This window comes from Cydia amplana, chromosome 24 (genome assembly GCF_948474715.1).
Source record: "Cydia amplana chromosome 24, ilCydAmpl1.1, whole genome shotgun sequence".
Taxonomy (NCBI): Eukaryota; Metazoa; Arthropoda; class Insecta; order Lepidoptera; family Tortricidae; genus Cydia; species Cydia amplana.
Window position 1 is genome coordinate 5,337,537 of NC_086092.1, and position 20,754 is coordinate 5,358,290.

The following is a 20,754-nucleotide window of genomic DNA, read 5'->3' on the forward strand; positions in this document are numbered from 1 at the left end:
TTGTTGTATTGTTATATTAGGTTAGCTTATTTACCCCCGTAAAATACCAGTTTTACCCCCACGGGGGTAATTACCCCCAGGTTAGGAACCACTGCTCTACACCTTAGTCAAAATATGTGGCTTGGCCGTTTCATTATTACAAGAACTATTTTATAATAAAAAATAATGAATAGTGAATACATTTTTAACCTTACGCCCATGTGACGAAACGGCCAAGCCACATATTTTGACTAAGGTGTAGAGTCTGTGAAGGTAGGGCCTGTAGAGTTAGAAGCTTGGCTCTACAAGAGATCTAATAACTTTTTGTCAGTACGAGCCTTATGGTTTCGTCTTGGCAACATTTTACATGAAAATGTTTTTGGTGAGATTTCACATCTTTTTGTAAGTTGCTTATGACAATCTTCTGATTTAAATTGTTGCGGGTGATTTACTATTAAAAATCCTGGAATACGTACCTGGGGGCATCTTTTATGTTCTTTTATATACAATCTGCTTTTTACTGATTCCCCATACAAACATCAACCAGCTTTTTCCCTTAACGCCTTTTTCCACCCCTTTTCACCCTTACGGGGTGATTTTGGGGTTGAAACTATTTTATATCCTTCCCCATAACAATAACTATCTACATACCAAATTTCAACTAAATCGGTTCCGCAGTTATTGATTACCCATACAAAATTCCACTCCCCTTTTCACCCCCTTAGAGGCTAATAATTTCAAGTTTTTGAATTTTTTTGTTGTTTGTGGACTAATACTATCTCACATACCAAATTTCAGCTTCCTAGGACTTCATGAAGTACCCTAGAGGTTTTGATGATCAACAGTGAGTGAGTGAGTGAGTCAGTGACGAAATCGGGGTTTTTTAGACATTCATAAAATCTAAAGTATAAGAGCTATGCAATTGAAAATTTTTATGCTTAATAAGTCCACTATTGACATCATATCCCGAGAGTTTTGTTTATCTGGTATAATCCAAACCCAAGTTAAGAGGGTTCAAAAAAACGACGAAGCGCTTCGAGAAAAGGTAGGTAGTGCCTTTGCGCTTCGCTTTGCTCGTCTTGGCGGGGGCACTACCGTGCCCCCAGATTTTAAGATATACTTGGTCAAGCAAATCTTGTCAGTAAAAAAAGGCGCGAAATTAATTTTTTTTATGGGACGCAATCCCGTTGCGCCTACATTTTTCAAATTTGCCGCCTTTTTCTACTGACAAGATCTGCTTAACCAAGTATAAATCGTATCGCGTTATACACCGGGTGACATTAAACTTATTAGGTATTACAAGTATATATCTTACGCGATTATACTCATTTCTATTATCAATTTTTACTATCATAAAAAGAAAACTATTCATTGTGTCGTGTTCAACTTTAGTATGTACAGTCACCACACGGGATTGTTATGCCATTTAGGGTCCTGTCCTAGCCTTTTACGGTTGTACTTACTTATGGAATGTCCAATTCAGCTAGAGCTCAAAATGGCGTAATAATAACGGAGCGTGACTGTAGTACATACACCAGCCGTTTTTTTTATTGCGATTTCAGGATTGCCCTCATAACAATAGTTGCTAATAGTAGTGGGTACAGTCACGTATATACATCTAGTATCACGTAAAAAATACACCCCTAATAATTTAGTAGATAGATACTCTCAACTCTCCGTTATCCATCCAAACAGTTTTGAGTACCTATAAAAAGCCGGAACAGACTCCACAAACACGGTGAAACTGCCCGCGCGTAACAAACGCATTTTACGCGCATCTGCGGAGAGCCTTTGATGGGTCACGTAATGCCTCGGGGGGGTTCTACGGTACGGTATTTATTTAATCAAATAAAAACCAATCATCACAAAAGACTAGGGCTCATTTAGACGGTGCGAGAACTTGCATGCGAGTTGCATTGCATTGCGTCATTTGATCGGTCGGCTGAATTGATGTCACCTCAATGGTCCGCATTAATGTAAGTACCTAACTAAAATCGTATACGCGCGCCGTCTAAATTAGCCCTTACCGTGACTTCTTCAGAAAGTGTATCTGTAACTACTTTTAAGTTATTTCGCTTTTACTGAACTGTGACGCGGTGGGCAAAGTTATGTTATGGGCAAAGTTTTTTACTTTTAACGGTAACAAAGATAAGTACTTGTTACAGTATTGGCATTCAATTAGTTCTTGTGGATCTATTAAACAGTGGAGATATTTCAACAGCATGCATCATTATTATCAGGATTAGAGGATTACTAGCCATGGATATAATAAGTGTACATACACTTCTAGTATAGCGTGTACGTGTGTACTATACACTCGTACTATACATACCCTTGGTAAAATAAAGAGCCTAAAAAAGGTACTAAAAGAAGGTAAATCCATCACACACAGCCGGAGGCTACTTTAGACCAGGGCTCGGAAACCGTTTTATGTTTCCAACCGGGTTCGTTCATTTAACTGGGAACGAAAAGGATTTCGTTTCCGTTTGCGGTTACCGGTTAAAGAACTGTTCTATTGCGACACTCATTGCCAAATTCGTTCGCCTTCCGTTTTTGTAGAACGAAATTAACCGGGTCAAAAACAATACTGTGTTCACGTCTTTCCTGTTGACATACACAAGAGTTAAGGGCTATAAAGGTTAATTTTCTTATTTAATCCTTATCCACGTGAAAAGGTCCTCCTTTTATTTAGAGAACTATGATAAAATCATTACTTACATGCCCACAAGCTGTTAACTATTGCCCACAGGAGAGAAAAATGTACAGTTCGCGTGAACACACTAGTTTTCACGTGGATAAGGATTAAATAAGAAAATTAACCTTTATAGCCCTTAACTCTTGTGTATGTCAACAGGAAAGACGTGAACACAGTATTGTTTTTGACCCAACCGGTTAAATTGAAAATATCGAAGCAAGTAAATATTGCTATCTCTTTCACGTATGACAACGAGTTTAACCGAGTTTCTCCGAAACCGGTATTATATCGTCCCCTGCGAATCATAAATTTCCGTTCCCTCTTCTTACCGGTTAGGAGAGAGAACGTAATTTTTTTAGTTCGCGTTCCATCAATTAACCGGTTTTATAAGAACGAAATAATATAACGGTTTTGGAACGATATTAACAGGTATTTCAATAGCGGTTCCGAGTAGACTTTGAATATACGCAACTACCCGTATCTCAGGAGGGTTGCAAAGTGGAATGGCCTCCAGCGAAGGCAATCCATTTGAAGGTAAAAGTTTGTAGCACTCGGCTTATTATTATCTGATTTCCTGAAAATAATGTAAAAATAAATAATAATGTATTGTATGTAAGCTTTAAGACAATCGAAATTACGCTATCATTTTCAAACTTGCCATGAACATTATACTAATATACATATTGGGTGCTTTAGTTATGACTGACTCTGAGGAGTGAATTATGAAGGTGTCATACTCAACAACTTTTACTGTGGGGCCAACCCCGAAATCGTGAAAGCGCAAGAAATACCTGTTTTCCCCAATAAAGTTTTTTTTTAATAACACAGTGATGGTTGCAAACAGGAATACGGCCCGCCCGATAGTAAGCGGTAACCGTAGCCCATGGACGCCTGTGACGTCAGCAACAGTGATGTTTTATAATTGTCGCACCTGTCACCGTGATGAATAGGGGCTCGGCTCGGCCACCACCGCTGTGAACATTAATATGGGGCATTATCTATGAAAAGGGACCTTATTGTCGATGGCGCTTACGCCGCACAGCGTCGCGCGGCATTGTATTTATATCGGAGCATCGTTAATAATGGCGTAAGCGCCATCGACAGTAAGGTCCCTTTTCATAGATAACGTCACATATACCCTAGATATTTCCACTTCCACTCATACCATTATTACTCATGGAATTATAATGTATACCTATTAATAACATAATGTCGTGACGTCAGACGCTTTTGACGATAAGGTGCCTATAGACGTGAGCATTATGTGATCTATCACTAATAGGCTAATAGCTATTCTATTACCCGATAGGTACAGTCGCCATCAGATATATCGGAGCGGCCAAGGTGTTCACAATATCTGAACACGCACTCTAATTTTGAAAAAAAAAACGCAAAATAGTTATTTATCAATAGATGACAGGAAAACCTATTAGAAATATGCAGACAAGCGTGAGTCGGACTTAATGGACGGAACCCTTGGAACGCGAGTCCGATTCGCACTTGGCCGGTTTTTTGACTAGAGTCTGTTCGGAAAGAGAAGAGTCGTGAAATGTATTGGGCCCAATACATTCCACGACTCTTTTCTTTCCGCACAGACTCTATTCTTATATGAGCGAGAAATAAAAGTGCCAATTATAAGTTACTTAACCCTTAAATGCATAGTGTTGCCAAATGTCTACAAAGCATTCGACAGCTCACAGATTAAGGGTTAAACAAATTCTATTTGTTCCTATATATTATTTCAATAGTAAAACTAATAAATTTTCCGAATCATTACATAAATTTACGCAGTTTTTTAATTTATAAAAATTACATTTGTTTATAGACGAAATGTCGGAAAACTTGGAAAAACCTGGAAGTTGATGATTTTTAGTATGTCATTTTGGGCAGATTTTCGGGGTTTGTAATTATTTTATATTTAAAAACTTTATCATAGGTATATCACAAATAGTGTACCTTTCTAATGGTAAGTAAAACATTTCATATATCTATTACTGAAAATTACATATTAGAATATAATATAATTTATTCGTAAGCACAAACAAACGAGACAATACATAATTACATATTTACATAAATATGATTTAGCCAATTCAACTTCTAACACTGATTTCGCAGTGAAAATCGAAGTTATATTTTTTTTACTATTTTTCCTAGAATCGGCAAACAATTATGTGATACATATATTAATTTCGGGCAAAAAGAAAAAGTCATGCATTTAAGGATTAAATATTAAATATTAATCTACATGAAGATACGAAATTAATTAAAGTACAAATTAACGTATAATAACTTTCAGGTAATTTTAATTGAATAAGCGCGAACTTCGCGCGAACCAATTAAAAATTTACGCTTAAAGTTAATGCGTAAGTAGGTACCTATCTTTTGGAACTTAGACAGAGGGAAATTTTACAATAATCTTTATGATATTTGATATAAATTTTGATAACTTTAAGTACTTAATACCACAGAACAGAACAAGTTAGAATGGCGATGCGAGCAGGGTACGTGTCGCCGCCGGTTTTGAGCAAACGCTCGCATGCTACTCGCCCGCGCTGACCGAAAACGAAGTAAATATGCCTTTTTGGGCCACAATAACCTTCAGATTAAGAAGCCAGGCATCAAATCTGTCTAAAGGAGGCGTATCCATTCACCATGCACACAAGGCGCTAGCTAGTTTTTAGTAGTTCTAGCTAGTAAATGTGGAGAGGAACGAGCGGCGACACCGGTTCCGATACTAACTGCGCGCGATAGCCATTCTAACCTCTTTAATATGTTCTGTGCTTAATACCCTATTTTGGGACGAGTAGGACAATATATTGTACGTATTATGAGTATGTACTTTATTTTAATGCATGTTATTTTTAATTTTGTATAATAATATATCTGTTATTCAAACACAATGTATATTATAAATGAATGAATAAATGAATATGAATATGTAAGGTGTAGTGGGTTAATTCTAAAATGGGATAATTCGATAACTACCTATGTGTCGAAGTCTAAGTCAAAGGCCCCACTTTGGCGCTTACAGGCGGTCTTATCGTTACAAAGCGATCTCTTCCAGACACCCTTTGGATGGCAGGAAAATTAAGCACTTACGACTACTTATTCTCGAAAAAGCCCCTTAATAAAGAAAAAAAGTTGCTTACTCAAGGTAAAAATAATAATGATGGCTCAACTCAAATAACCCGCAGCCTTTGAACAGAGCAGTTAAACCTCACGCGGCAAAATTATCTGCTGAACAAACACTCAAAGAAAGATTACACAGACACGTGTAAAATAGGCTATATAGACATTATATGGGGCATTATCTATGAAAATGGACCTTATTGTCGATGGCGCTTACGCCGCACAGCGTCGCGCGGCATTGTATTTATATCGGAGCATCGTTAATAATGGCGTAAGCGCCATCGACAATAAGGTCCCTTTTCATAGATTCATGAAATTATATAACCTACAAAATAATATTAAATTATATAATAATCAATCTATTGATAGGTAGGTACCTACGTGAAAGCCGCATGCGCGAAAATTTAAATCGGCCTTTGCGAAACTCAACTAAACCTAACTATAGTTCGTTTTTTTTTAAGCGATCTTGACATGTCTTTTAATTGAAATTTTAAAAAATCAGTAACTATTACTATGAAAGCAGAAGAATATAAATGATCGTATTAGATTCATAATTGCTACATATTTGCCGTGACCTATTTTTAAAACGTGTTTTTCAATAAAAAGACACATCAAGATTGTTTTACCTTATTTCTAATTCTAAAAAAACGAACTATAGGCACATAGGTATTCAATACATATTATGTAAAAGAATGAGAGTCCCACAGAAAGTCAGGCTGTAATCGGAAGCAGGAAAGTTGGTATAATTGCCCTATAATAATATTTTGCCCGGGCAAGTTTCCGGAAACATCGCTGTAATGCCGCTTGGGGACAATCCTGGAATACTTTTAGAAATTACTATCCCAAATCTTATTCTGAAGTGTGTTGTGGATTTTGTTAGAGATAAATGAAAATTAACATTCACTCTACTCTCGGTGGCAGTGTTGGTTACCTATTTAAAAATTACAAATTGGAGACAATTTTTCTTTTTGTTGTTACCGTAAAATGGGGTGAGTAGGGTCAAAACTGAAATTCAAACCTCGATAACATTTTATTTTTACATATGAAAACTGAATGGTGTATATAATAAGTGTTCCGGACGTTTGTATTTTAGTTTTTATTTTATTTTGGGTAGTTCCATTTCATAACTTTGACGATAAACAGGAAAACCCACCTCACCCCGTAGTGCCTCGTATTTGGGGTGAGAGGGGTTTTCATACAAAGGTGATTTTGGAAGATTGTTGGATCGATTTTTGTTTTACTATGCGTATTACTATAGCTCCATTTTAAATTGGAATACATTATTTTTGTAGCAGTAGCCTTAAAATCCCTTCTCACCCCCCTCTCAAACCTTCTCTCCCCATTCATAATCATAACCCACATCTCCCCGCGAAACCTACTCACCCCGTTTTACGGTACCTATTTCTCGAGTAAGCAATTGTGGAAAATTTTATGTGTGACATTTATGGCCTAATTCATAAGCTATCGAATGATATACCTATTGTTTTAATGTACGACAGGTAAATGGACAGGGGGCTTACCGCGAAAATTAAAGTTCGTAATTACGACATAGAACGCGCGCGCGGAGGCGCGAGTAGACTGCTTCTACACCACTATGCGCAAGCGAGCTACATCCCTTGTGCGCAGAGTGAGGTCCAGCTCCAACAGCATTCTGAGAATGTTAGCTAACAGGATTGATTGCCTCTGTGTTTGAATAACTGCTGCCTGATACACGCACGCAGTAATAAATAAACAAATGTACAGATAGTTATAGTTATTAAGGGTAGTTATGTATATTTAGTTCTAACATTCGGATAAGATTATCGAACGAGCGAGCGAAGCGAAGCGAAGTTCTTACATTCGACTTTGAACACGCGGCTGGCTAGCGGCACGTCTCGGCATTTCGATGTTTTTAAGCTGAACTGTCAGAAGATAGTTTGATACTCAATAACTTAAGTAAATTTGTTCTAATTTAAATGAAATTGGGTAAACGTGTAGTCTAGGGCATTATATTTTAGTCATTAAATTATGAGCAGGCCCGATCAAGAGGTTATTAAGCTAGAAGAGCTTAGAAGGTCAAAAAGCAGTTTGTGAGGGGTCTTGCTATTCTGGTCAATTTTTTGCAAGAAACATGGTCGAGTTTAGTATCAAATGAAAGTGCTCGACTTACACTTTTATAATATCGTTTTTAAATTTACCATTTTGAAATAATTAGCAAGATAAAAATAAAATAGAATAAACATAATATATGTATGTGACATCTGACAAGAAATATTTCGGCTTAGCACAGATACAGTTTATTTTAATCTCTATGGTGGTGACTTAAATCCAGGGGAGGGACAGCCGTATACGAAGCCCTTTATTCGAAAAAATAGCGCCATCTATATTACTTAACGCTAAACTTGTAAATGGCGCTTCAAAATTGATGCAAAAAAGCAAATCTTGTCAGTAGAAAAAGGCGCGAAACTCAAATTTTCTATGAGATCATATCCCTTCGCGCCTACATTTTTGACGTGAAACGTCTTTATAGTCCGTCAACCAAATCTTGTCAGTAGCAATGTAAAGCAAACTAAAGTAGGGCAACACTCAAAGAGCAGTCTTGCGCTAAGAAAAGCAGCAATGTACATCGAACCAAAATATATTTTTTTCCGCTGAGCGCGCCCTGCGTACGTCAATTCAAATTGTCACTCGCGGTTTATTGAAAACCTCAAATAAAATCATATCAAAATGCAGATAATTAGATAGTGCATATATTTGTTATTTACAATATAATATGCCACTTGTTAATGTAAATTAGTGTACTATTCTGGATGAATATGACATACCTGTGTAATTTTTTTGATTGGTATATAGTAACGGCACCAGTCATGGGACATTTAAGAGGAAATCTGGAGTATTTGTGATATTTCCCTGATACATGTAAAAGTACTACCGCTTAGCTTGTTAAAAGATGAATATCCTATCTTTCTTTCATGTTTAAGGCGTGTTGTATCAAAGATACTGCAATTAGTTTCCACATAATTAATAAATTAAAAGTATGTTTTTTTTCTCCAGTCATGGACAGCAAAGCTCCAGTAATGGGCCCCCCATAATGGACATACCCGATCAGTATAAGATATTGGAAAAGGGAATAAGTTTTTGGCAAAAAACTAGTTATTAGTCATTTTTGGTATTTTAAGCTTTTATGTAAGAATGTATTTTTCTTTCGACAGCCAACTAATACTCATCGAGACAATTCTAACAAACACAAACACAATTAGGTTACGTTTATCACAGAGTTCCTATGGCCACCTCCTGTCTCCATCATAAGATCTGGTCCGAGGAGACCTCCTGACATAGTTCGTAACTACATTATACTTCTGTATTGTTTAAACATGAAATTACGCCATGGCAAGCATCATTATGTAAATTGTCCCATCATAGGAGGTATGCAGTTTTACAGCTCCTATAATGGGATTGGGCAAAATACCACTATTTTTTATACATATCTAGAGTCACAACATAGTGTGTTGTATACCTTATCTCATGGTAAATGCAATTAACAAAACACATTCTAGTTTACACCAAGAAATATTTAATTACAATTTAATATATGAACTCACCTCTCTTAGCGAAGTTGTTAAGAATTCTTACTGGTTATTTTTTCAGTGACACGGCAACTTTTGGGTTGGCGCCAATTTCTTAAAAAGTAACCGAAATTAATAAAAAGTCAAACTTAAACAGCTCTAATATGACTCTTATTTATGGTTAAATATTGCCAGTGTTTATAAACTACTTTTACATACTTATTTTAGAGGATTTGTGGTTTTATGTCCCATTACCGGTTCCACGTCCATTATAGGGTCCATTACGTTATATTGTACAATAGGATTACATATTAAAAATAAAACAACTGATATTTCCATAAGGGTGTTTATTTAATTTAAAGGTAAATAAGATAAGGGTCACTTTAGCTTACACTATAATTCAGGTCATTAATTGAAAAAATATAATGAAGTTACCAATGTTACCGGGTCACTTCAACCAAGCATAATACTCTGTAGTATTCTATTGCATCTTTGTAAATAGTCACAACTGATTGCTGAAAATATTAGACATGTGGGCTTTTAACCCTAAAACAAAAAAACTGAACATAATCTTAAAAGTTCGAAAGAGTTCTTCCAGTATGTACTTGTCATAACCTCAATTTTTAGTAATGTTTACCATCAACGAGCATGATTGTACATTGTAGGCCCCTTAGCTTTGCTTATTCTTATTTAATGTATTGGTATTTAATGGTGACAGCAGAAATATCTCTTGAAACAGAAACGATTCAGAATGAAAACCAAATGAAAACAAATAAAGTGACGGCTGTCGTTCACGATCCACATTCCACAGATAAAACACAGATGACACGCATTTTGGAATTATTCGAACACAGTGTTGCTATCCCGCGATTTTTCAAATTTGCCGCCTTTTACTACTGACAAGATTTGGTTGACGGACTTTAAAAACCCGTAGTAGAGGTGCCGGACCAAAAACCAAGTGTAACGAAAAGTGTTATGGCGCGGTGGCTTATATCTCTGTAACTGTGATACCTATATGTATAGTTATAACATCAGTGTATAGAGGAAAGTAGCCATTACTCGGAAAAGCATGTTCCGCTGACATAGATGGCGCTGATTCTACGCTAGAAACGACGCAATAGGAGCTAAAATGACCCCTATTTTCAGTGTTCATTTAGTAATTACTCACCAGCCCATTAAAGTGTTGAGCATAGAAAGTGGCGCCCTCATTTATTTTCTATTATTTTATGTCGCACTATACGAGTACCTAAGTAGGTGCAACAAAGTCAATCGCTATATAATTTTTGGTTAACCGCGAGTTCTCAGTTCGGGGCGAACTACTAGTTTATATTACTAACACAATGATCCTCGATGGTTAAAAGAAAGAATTATTATTATTATTTGTATCTCCTTTTGGCTTTCACGGGCCTATAATCCCGGTCTTTTGATAGGCTTGCGTGGGGATATAGATCCAACACGTAGAGGCCCCTTGGAGAGCTTTATTATAGAGTGACAGAGAAAAATGCCCGCAATTTGACGAACTTCGATTTTCACGGTATATTAGGCCAGATTATTTTAACCAAGTGCATTCATATATTTGGCGCCATATAACTTTGAAGGGGTGCAATTTAAAAATGGTTGAACAAAAACATAGGTATATGGGGCGTGATTTGTCGATATAATTCATCGTACGATACGCGGTTAACGGCTCCACTCTAGGTGTACAAACACATTATATAAAATCAATAGGTATTCATTCGTTTTTTCTTAACCTTTTCCACGCCCTGTCAAACACAAAAGCTGTCACTCAGACGCCACATCATTGAAGTGTCAAAACTGAAGTTGAACTTTATGTATATGCACGTAGGTAGATGTTGCTCTGTGGTCTGTGACCGATTAATCGGTCTTTGGCGTTGAACCTACGGTGCGGATATATCGGTCATTGGCGTCCAAAAGGTTAAACAAAGTCTAAAAACAATATATCTCTCTGTCGAAGGATATCGTCCTAATTGGCATTCCAACCGACGTCTCCAATAATGTACATTCTGAAATACAATTAGTAAACCGACATTATTCTTGCCTTGTCTCTCTTTTGGACGTGTATTGAAGAAACTGGAACCAGTAACTAAAATAGAAATAAGTAAGTACATACTTAACTAATAAAACGCGCTGGGAGTGGGAGCGCTGGTGGCCTAGCGGTAAGAGCGTGCGACTTGCAATCCGGAGGTCGCGGGTTCGAATTCGAACCCCGGCTCGTACCAATGAGTTTTTCTGAACTTATGTACGAAATATCATTTGATATTTACCAGTCGCTTTTCGGTGAACTAAAACATCGTGAGGAAACCGGACTAATCCCAATACGGGCCTAGTTTACCCTCTGGGTTGGAAGGTCAGATGACAGTCGCTTTCGTAAAAACTAGTGCCCACGCCAATAACTGGGATTAATTGCCCAGCGGACCCCAGGCTCCCATGAGCCGTGGCAAAATGCCGGGATAACGCGAGGAAGATGAAGATATAATAATAACAATTTTAAACAAGCTTTTATTTCGGATAAGGTATATATGGATTTAAATTACATATAGGTATTAGGTACAACATAAATATACACAGTAATAGGTACATAAAGGGCCTATTGCATTATAAAATACAAGCTAATACGAGTATTAGTGATTTACAGCGTTATTCATAAACGTCTGCTAAGTTAATCAGCTGATGATCGTCGTTTTTCCCTCTGTATGGCAGTATGGCATAACGACAGATAGGGACAAACGACGATCATCAACTGATTAAGTTAGGTCTTCAAACTCAACAAATTCAATTAAAATGTAATAAAAACAACCTTCAAAGAATGGAAATCCGTTTTCATTCCGTTTGTGCTTATTCAAAAGTTTTACCAGAAACATAACCTAGAGGGGCTACCGCGAAAACCGAATTTCACAAATTACGGGCATTTTTCTCTGTCACTCTAATTACGCCTTCATTGGAGTAAAAGAGAAAGATCCCCGCAATTTGCGAAATTCGGTTCCTGTTACTAAGTTACTGTACTAGGTACGTCAAAACAACGTTAGCGAATTGTATTAACGCTGACGTTAATGAATCTGTCAAACGCTACAACATTCCCCGTTTTGACAGCTGACAGATATCGGAGAAATGTTGGATTTGGGTTGCGAGTAAATAAGTAATGGACCCTTCACCTCTAGCCGGCCCGAGTTAAACTAAAGGCTGTACCTACTCCTCAAACTGACCAACATTTGTTCAGCAACTTATAAAAATTATGAATCCTTTAGACTTCCCCTTTTTCATACAAAATAAATATTGTCTTCAATGTACGCTGACATCAGTGTGTTTGACGTTGCTTGTCACGCTTTAAACATAACAAAATTTGCAATACATTGCGTCTTAGAATAAACTTTAAAGTGTAATAAAAATCAAAACATGAGTTATTTTCAAAAGTTGCTGAACAAATGTTGGTCAGTTTGAGGAGTACAACCTACAGTATAATTTATTGCTCCTGTTACAGGAAACACCCTGTATAAAGGTCTCCTGTTCAATTCTAATTTGAATCTTTGCTTTGACAAATTAAAATTGCATTTTTCTTGGCAAATTTTGACGTCTAGAGATTAAGTTTCAAGAACAGATAAAAGATGAATGATATAAAGATGGTCGATCTCCTATTTACGAGGGCGCGATATTTTTATTTAGGTTTTAAACCTACCTAAATATTTCAATATTGTTTTCACCTCAGCAGCTCGAACAAGGGTACTTTGCTACTTAAAAACAGTGAGCAAAATCGCATTTTGCTCACTGAGTGAGACAAAATGACATTCAAGTGACCTTAATATTCAAATGTCATTTCAACATGCGGGGTCTAATACAAGTTCGAAATACTTGGATTTTATTACCTCTGTCCCTTTCACGTCGTTAGCAAAAAGAAAGAGACAAAAAAAATTTCAAACGACATTCAACGGTATATTGACGGTTTATAATAGACTCCCGAAAACCGTCAGAACGCATCGTTCCAAAACACATACAAGTATGAATTCTTAATATGTAATTAATGAAAATAAAGTTTCAGATTTGATAAAAACTGATAAAAACACTATATTTTACGTAATTTATTGTACGATTAAAATAATGAACTCAAAAAATACACAGTATATCACGTAAAATAAATAATTATACTTTTAAGAATCTCTACAATAGTTTACAAATAGTAAGTATCCGTAATTCGGACCGTATCTTACAATGTTTTTTTTTTACAAAAAAAAAGTTGCCGATTCAAATGTCAATCAATTGATGGTCGTTGTTTTCATATATTACCTATTTTACTGAAATTTACTACGTTTGTTTGTTTGTTTTTGTGTTTGATTGTGGTAATTATACTTAATTGTGAGTATATCTTAAGAAACATGACTAAATAGGTAAGTGATGAAGAAGGATTACATTTTTCGGGTTGTCTAAATGTTCTTACTGCTGAGGTGAAAAGTTTTATGAACTACACGAGATCAAAGTTATTTACATCTCGTGCGCTTTTGAGTCCCTTACTACGCTCAAGATTCTAAATTAGATTCACTCGCTACGCTCGTGAATCTACTATAGAATGTTTCGCTTGCACGGGACTCAAAATAAGCACTCGAAGAAATATCAAACTTTGATCTCTTGTTGTACAAATAACTATTACTACCCTCAGGCCGGAAAGCGTCAAATTTCGACCCGCTGCGCTAATCCAAATAATAATAAATATCTGGGAGACCGAGCTTTGCTCGGAAAACATATAAAAATTCAAAAATGCGCGTTTTCCCAGAGATAAGACCTAGCTCGATCGATCTTTCGCCCCCGAAAACTCCCATATAGCAAATTAAATCGAAATCGTTAGAGCCGTTTCCGAGATCCCCGAAATATATATATAAATAAACATATAAATAAATAAATAAGCAAGAATTGCTCGTTTAAAGGTATTAGATAGATAAATAAATAAAATAATAAATAATCCAAATAATAAGAAAAATAATATGCCAGAGAAGAATAGTATACATGAAAATCGAAATTTCGTTATCTGACTCTATCACTCTTGTGTATTCGAGGAATACAGAGGCAACTAACGAAATTTAGATTTTGGTGTTTCGCGGTAAGTCTTCAGATTGAATTGGACAGTGTGAAAACGATCATCTCAAATAGACGGACATAGCCAGAGGTCTGAAGTAATTGAAGGGATGTTTACAAAAACAACATAACTGCTTAGAGCGGTTGACTCTTTTTTAAGAACATTGTTAATCGTTTCAGGTGTCAACCAGTGTAGTCAGTTATGTTGTTTTTGTAAACACCCCTTCAATTTCACCATAACATCGATAGGTAGGTACCTCTATAGGGAGTATTACTGCAATGTTCTGCCGCCAGAGTCCAGCACTAGCGCCTTTCGTAAACCATAGAGTAACTTATACATACTGTGCCCTGTTTTTTGTCAAGTTTTCACCGACAGTAAAATATGACATTGATACATCAAAGCGGTTCGTTTACAAAGGGCCTACCGGGAAACGCGAAATCGAAACTCAGCTATCTGCCTCTTTATCGCTCGAATATGCAAGAGTTATAGATATTCCCTATTCGCACCACATATGATATGTGACATATCGGTAAAAGGTTATCTTGTAATGTGTGTTATATAGGTATGTATATACTTTACTTTATTCAACTGTTTGTTGTGTGACAGAATAGATGTCCTTGGTATCAGTTGGTAAACAAACTATGTTATCTAGTATATAGTGTTACTAATGTTACTCGTACATTAGTTTCATATACTTACCTAATTACACGGAATATATGGCAGTTCACGTTTTTCTATGAGATAGATGGCAAATGAAATTTTGTAATTTTTTTTGTTTTTTTTTGGTGGTGTGGTGCATTTTTAACTTCGAAAGCCGGGTAATATATATTAAACTAGATAGAAGCACTATCTATTTTAATTGTCATGAAAAATTCACATGAAAACTAGACTGTATTTTGCAAGGGCACAACACAATCATTTGGCTCAATAGTAGTCAATAGCAAAAATCGCTAAAACATGACTAATCTTTTTTTTTACTTAAGTATATATCGTTACTCTGCCTACCATAGCAGTATAATTTTAGTATAGTATAGTTAGTGATATTGCAGAGAGATCTGACAAGCAAAATAAGCAGGAAACCCGCGCAATGGCCATTTCTTCCGTCACAAATGTAGAGGGAAATGATATGTTGCTACTTTACCTATAGTAGTAGTAAGTATTAGTAGTAGTAAACTCTTTATTGTACAAAAAGACATATTAAAAATAACATACAATTAGTAAGAAGTACAAAGGCGAACTTATCCCTTTGAGGGATCTCTTCCAGTTAACCTATATATATATATATATATATATATATATATATATATATATATATATATATATATATATAGATGGGTAAGGTAGTCATGCTAGCTCTTGTAGGTATTGGGCCTGCCCACGCCTTGCGTGAGCACTCTAAAATCTTTTCGCCCTAGCGACCGTGAGATCTACGACATACCCCGCCTACTGGCATCTAAGCACTTTTTATATAAACGCAAGTATTATGCATATATGCGGCAATATAGTCTAGAAAGTACATCCATTTGGGCTGCATTGCCACGGGTTATTCCCATTAGTTACCACCACGTTGTTACCAGTGGTAACTACTGGGAATTTTCCCACCTTTTACCACTGGTAACTACTGGGAAAAATTATTCCCAGTAGTTACCACCAACTCGGTTTAGTGGTTACCACCAACATTTTGTTAGAGTTAAATGCTAATAAAACAGTTTTATTAAATTTATCTTTACATCTATTATAGTTTTTGTGCTTGTACCGGTTAAACTGTTTCAATATTTTTGGTCACTCTTAATGAAGTTTACTAAAACACTAAGTAATCGACTTATAATTATTTATTAAATCACTCTATATTTATACTGTTTTTATTAGCATTTAACTCTAACAAAATTCCCAGTAGTTACCACTAAACCGAGTTGGTGGTAACTACTGGGAATAATTTTTCCCAGTATATAGTTACCAGTGGTAAAAGGTGGGAAAAAAATTCCCAGTAAGTAGTTACCACTGGTAACTAGTGCGAATAACCCATTGCCACTGAGGCCGAGAATTCAGGGGACGTGCGGAAATCGACCAGCATTGCTGTTACAATCAGAGTTGAGCAAAATTTTATCGATTAACGATTAACGATTAAAATTGACTGATTTAATCGCGAGCGACGATTAAAAGTGACGGTTAATTAGTTTTATTCGAAGAGCTTCGATTAACATTAGTAACTTATTGATTTCCGCACGTCTTTTCGCCAATTATATAAACACAGGTGACAGCAGCTTAGGTAGGTTATAAGAGTTAGAAGCAGTTTTTTTTATGAAATCTGTTTTTCGCTCATAATTTTTACCATAGTAAAAACTCGAAAAAAGTCGAACGTAGGGGCATAGCTATGGTTTATACATTCAAATATGTAAAATATTTTCCATAATGTCAGTAGACCGGATTTAATAAATGTATCATGGTATGGGCACTAATTTATGCCATGTTCAGATGCGTAAGCAGACAAAAGTCTAGGAACGGCATTCGTATACATTTGTTGCCTATGTTGTGTTGATTTAATTTTAATCAAATTACAAACTAAATCTTCTCGTAATAACTTCTATTAATAAAAGGAAAAAGCAAATCAGCCTAAATAACAGACGATTTAACGAATGAATAAAATAAGTAAGTGTAACTATTCTAATTTCATAATCAAAATAAATAACACCTCACGCTGGAACAGATGTGAGCACACGTTATCTCCACCAAACAATGAAAATAACGTTAACGTTAAACAAACTAAAAATATCCGGCTGAATAAGCACAGCACTATTTATCTGAAAAAAAAACAAACAGTCTTAAATACGTACCGATTCCGAAAACTTCCAAATTCAAATTCACGAAACTGTCACTCACATTGCACTTTTTTATTTTTCTAACACCAAAGCAAAGGAAATGTAACGGTGCCGCTGAGAAAACGCAAACACGCACGAATCGTTCTACAAATCAGGCATTCGGCAGATTTAATGTTTTATTATTAGGAAGTTACTAACACATATTTACACAAATACTCTTAAATTTAAAAATGTACTTAATTAAAAGGCTATTCTGCCTTTAGAAGGGCAGTAGCATTTTTAAATGGTAATCGCATGGAGAGATTGCGGAAAATTTCAGCCATCGGGAAAATTCAACATCCTCTCTCGACGACTGACCAACCGGCACTGAAATACAGAGCCCTATCGTAACGCTTTCAGCAAATCTATAAAAGAAAGTACACAATATCCCTGTCCTACTCTCGCTTGTGCATCGTCAATACACCGATCCCGCTCCGATTCATTATCCTTCGTACTTATAAAAGTGGACGAAGGAATTTGCCGAAAATTTGGGATCGCGTGAATTGGAACGCGCGTTATTTGAAACTTTTTTTTTATTGATAGCGATTGACATTAACTTGGGCGGGAGACGAAGGCCGCTTTCAACGTTTATTAGAAATCATGAATACACGCTTTTAATACAGATTTAATTTAACTTCGTATATTTTTTGTTGTTCATTTATTATTATTGATTTGTACATTAGAGTCTGTGCGGAAAGAGGAGTCGTGGAATGTACGGGCCCAATACTGTTTATTAGAAATCATGAATACACATTAGAGATGACCCGAATAGTGGTTCTGGCCGAATACCGAATATTCGGCCCCTCTCTCGGCCGAAGCGCCGAATATTCGGCGACGGAATATTCGGCACAACATTTGTACATTTTGAGTCACATTTATTATGAGAACTGTTCGCCAACAAAAGGCACAACGTTTGCTAAGATTATATTTTTGTTACTCAGAACTAATGAATGTAGTCAGAGTCAATAAAATCGAACCCGTGATAAAAATAAATATATTATTACTAATATACCCAACCCAACAAATGTTGTTGGTTACCCAACAAATGCTCAAAAAAACAGTCTTCGTATTTAACAACTTTCCAAGAAAACATTTTGAACATTAAATTTAATTGTCTGCGGTTATTTTAATTGTGTAATTTATCTTTTTAGTTAGGTTAGGTTAGTTAGGTTAATAATAATAATAGTTAGGTGTAAGAGATATTCGGTATTCGGCTGAATAGTAGGCAACATCGGCCGAACCCGAATATTCGGCAAAGTGGCCGAATAGGCCGAATACCGAATGGTTGCCGAATATTCGTGGCACCTCTAATACACATACACCCTTTTTAATTTAATTTAACTTTTTATATTTTTTGTTGTTCATTTATTAATATTGATTTGCACCAGTATACCTATCTAATATTTTAATATCCATATCGTTTATATATCTAATATTTGACGTATCTTAAAGTTCGAATATGGCTGTTTATGAAATGTGTAGAAAACGTAGTGGTTATATATGTTAATATTCTCTTTATGTGTAGATAAAAGCAAGTATGAAAAATTTCATTCTGACAGATCGTTTCGTTCAGTATCAATCATTTTTTAAATGTTTCGTTTGTTTTCGGTTTATTTAAATAAATGTGACGTTATCTATGAAAAGGGACCTTATTGTCGATGGCGCTTAGGCGCTTATTAACGATGCTCCGATATAAATACAATGCCGCGCGAAGCTGTGCGGCGTAAGAGCCATTGACAATAAGGTCCCTTTTCATAGATAATGCCCCAAATTGTTTGTCGGTTATATTAGGGGCCATATGGTTTTTGGGTTAATGGCGGTTTAAAGATGACGGCGTTTGCGACAGTTTCGATTATGACTACCATTATATCTCAGGACTGGCCTTACGTGCACTATAAATGGTAGTAGTTCAGCGGTGTCACTCACGAATACGAGCCAATCGAGCAGTCTCACGCAACTAGTTGCGACCAATCGCGCGCGTGATGTGAACTCATCAACCAATCGCGTTGTAGCTGTGTCATACCGCTGTACTGGCCCCATTCATACCACATCCTTATTGCCCGTAAGGCCGGGCTCAGCACGGTTCCATTTTTATCGACTATCACTATGCCCGTCACTTTCGCACTTACATACTTGTTAGAACGTGACAGGCATGGTGATAAACGATAAAAATGCGACCGTGCTACTAGGACTGAGATATATATACGTCAATGACGACTAAATTATTAGGAATCTACATACACAACACGGCAACAGTAATATTATCATCTGTGAACTATCACGGCTCATGAGATACAGCCTAGTGACAGACAGACGGACAAACGGACCGTGGAGTCTTAGTAATAGGGACCCGCTTTTACCCTTTGGGTACGGTACCCTTAAAAACAATATGTACCTAAATTAAAAAAACTGGGATCAGCAGAGCGATCAATTCGCTCGGAGCGACACAAACGACTCCCTAGGGAGACAATTATCAAGCCATTATGATGGAGTGTGCGGTATGTTAATCTTTGCTTATCCAATTTAAAATTTGACGTTAATTTCACAGCTTATTGCCACTGAAAATTTCGTTTAAGAGGCAGTTTTCTGTTATCCCATTTTTTTGTTAGGTAAATGGGTAATTTTTTATTTTTTTGTCGTATTTTTTTTTTCAGATTTTGATAAAAATTGATAGGTTTGAAAAGCTCCTTATTCTGGTCGGAATAATCACAAAATCCAAATTGGGTACATCTTTATGAATTTTTTTTATGGAAGTTTTTGTAGGACATACAATGAAATTGCGTTTATGGTGTACAGAATAAGTAAGTAACTACCAAATTTTATCAAAATCTGAGAAAAATGGATCGCGGTAGACCCGTTTGTGAGAATCCCGTAGGTACTTAGGTACTTACAGTATTTACTGCAAAATTTAGGTACATACCTAACAATTCGACATATAAAAATATATAGGTTTGATAACACCCCAAGATTACCAAGATAAAGAGCTCTTCTCTTTTAAATGAATTAAAAACACTCTAGAGGCGGGAGTAATAAAATTATCAGAAATAAAAGATAATTTACAGTATATTAAATATATTAAAAACGGGTCACGTAGTTTAAGTCGAAAACGCTCGACATGTTTCGCTCCGTACCGAGAAATATCATCAGGAGCTTGCATTAACGACGAACAGGCGAGCGGTTGGACCGGCGCAGACGAGCAGGCGAGCGTTTTCGACTTAAAATACGTGAGTGACCCGTTTTTAATATATTTTTTCTACTCCCGTACTTTTATTTATCATTTAAAGGGTCGTGCACACACCTTTAAAACCCTACCTTATAGTTGACGTCTTTAGTCTATTCCTCAAAAAAGCATTTGTACATACAGGCAGTATCTTTTTGGCACATTTTCGATACTTCGTGTAATGACCACTTAAAAAATATTGAATGAAATACATTGTTGTCAACCTTATTTTAAATGTCATC

General features: G+C 36.1%; 1 protein-coding gene across 1 annotated transcript in view; it reads right to left on the reverse strand.

The window, feature by feature from the left end:
• Positions 1-17,905, reverse strand: part of LOC134659278 (diacylglycerol kinase 1) — a 181,707-nt gene extending 163,802 nt beyond the window's left edge. The window contains exon 1 of the mRNA XM_063514931.1: positions 17,269-17,905. The gene's annotated coding sequence lies outside the window, so the exon portion shown is untranslated. The remainder of the gene's footprint in view (positions 1-17,268) is intronic.
• Between the last annotated feature and the right edge of the window lie 2,849 nt (positions 17,906-20,754).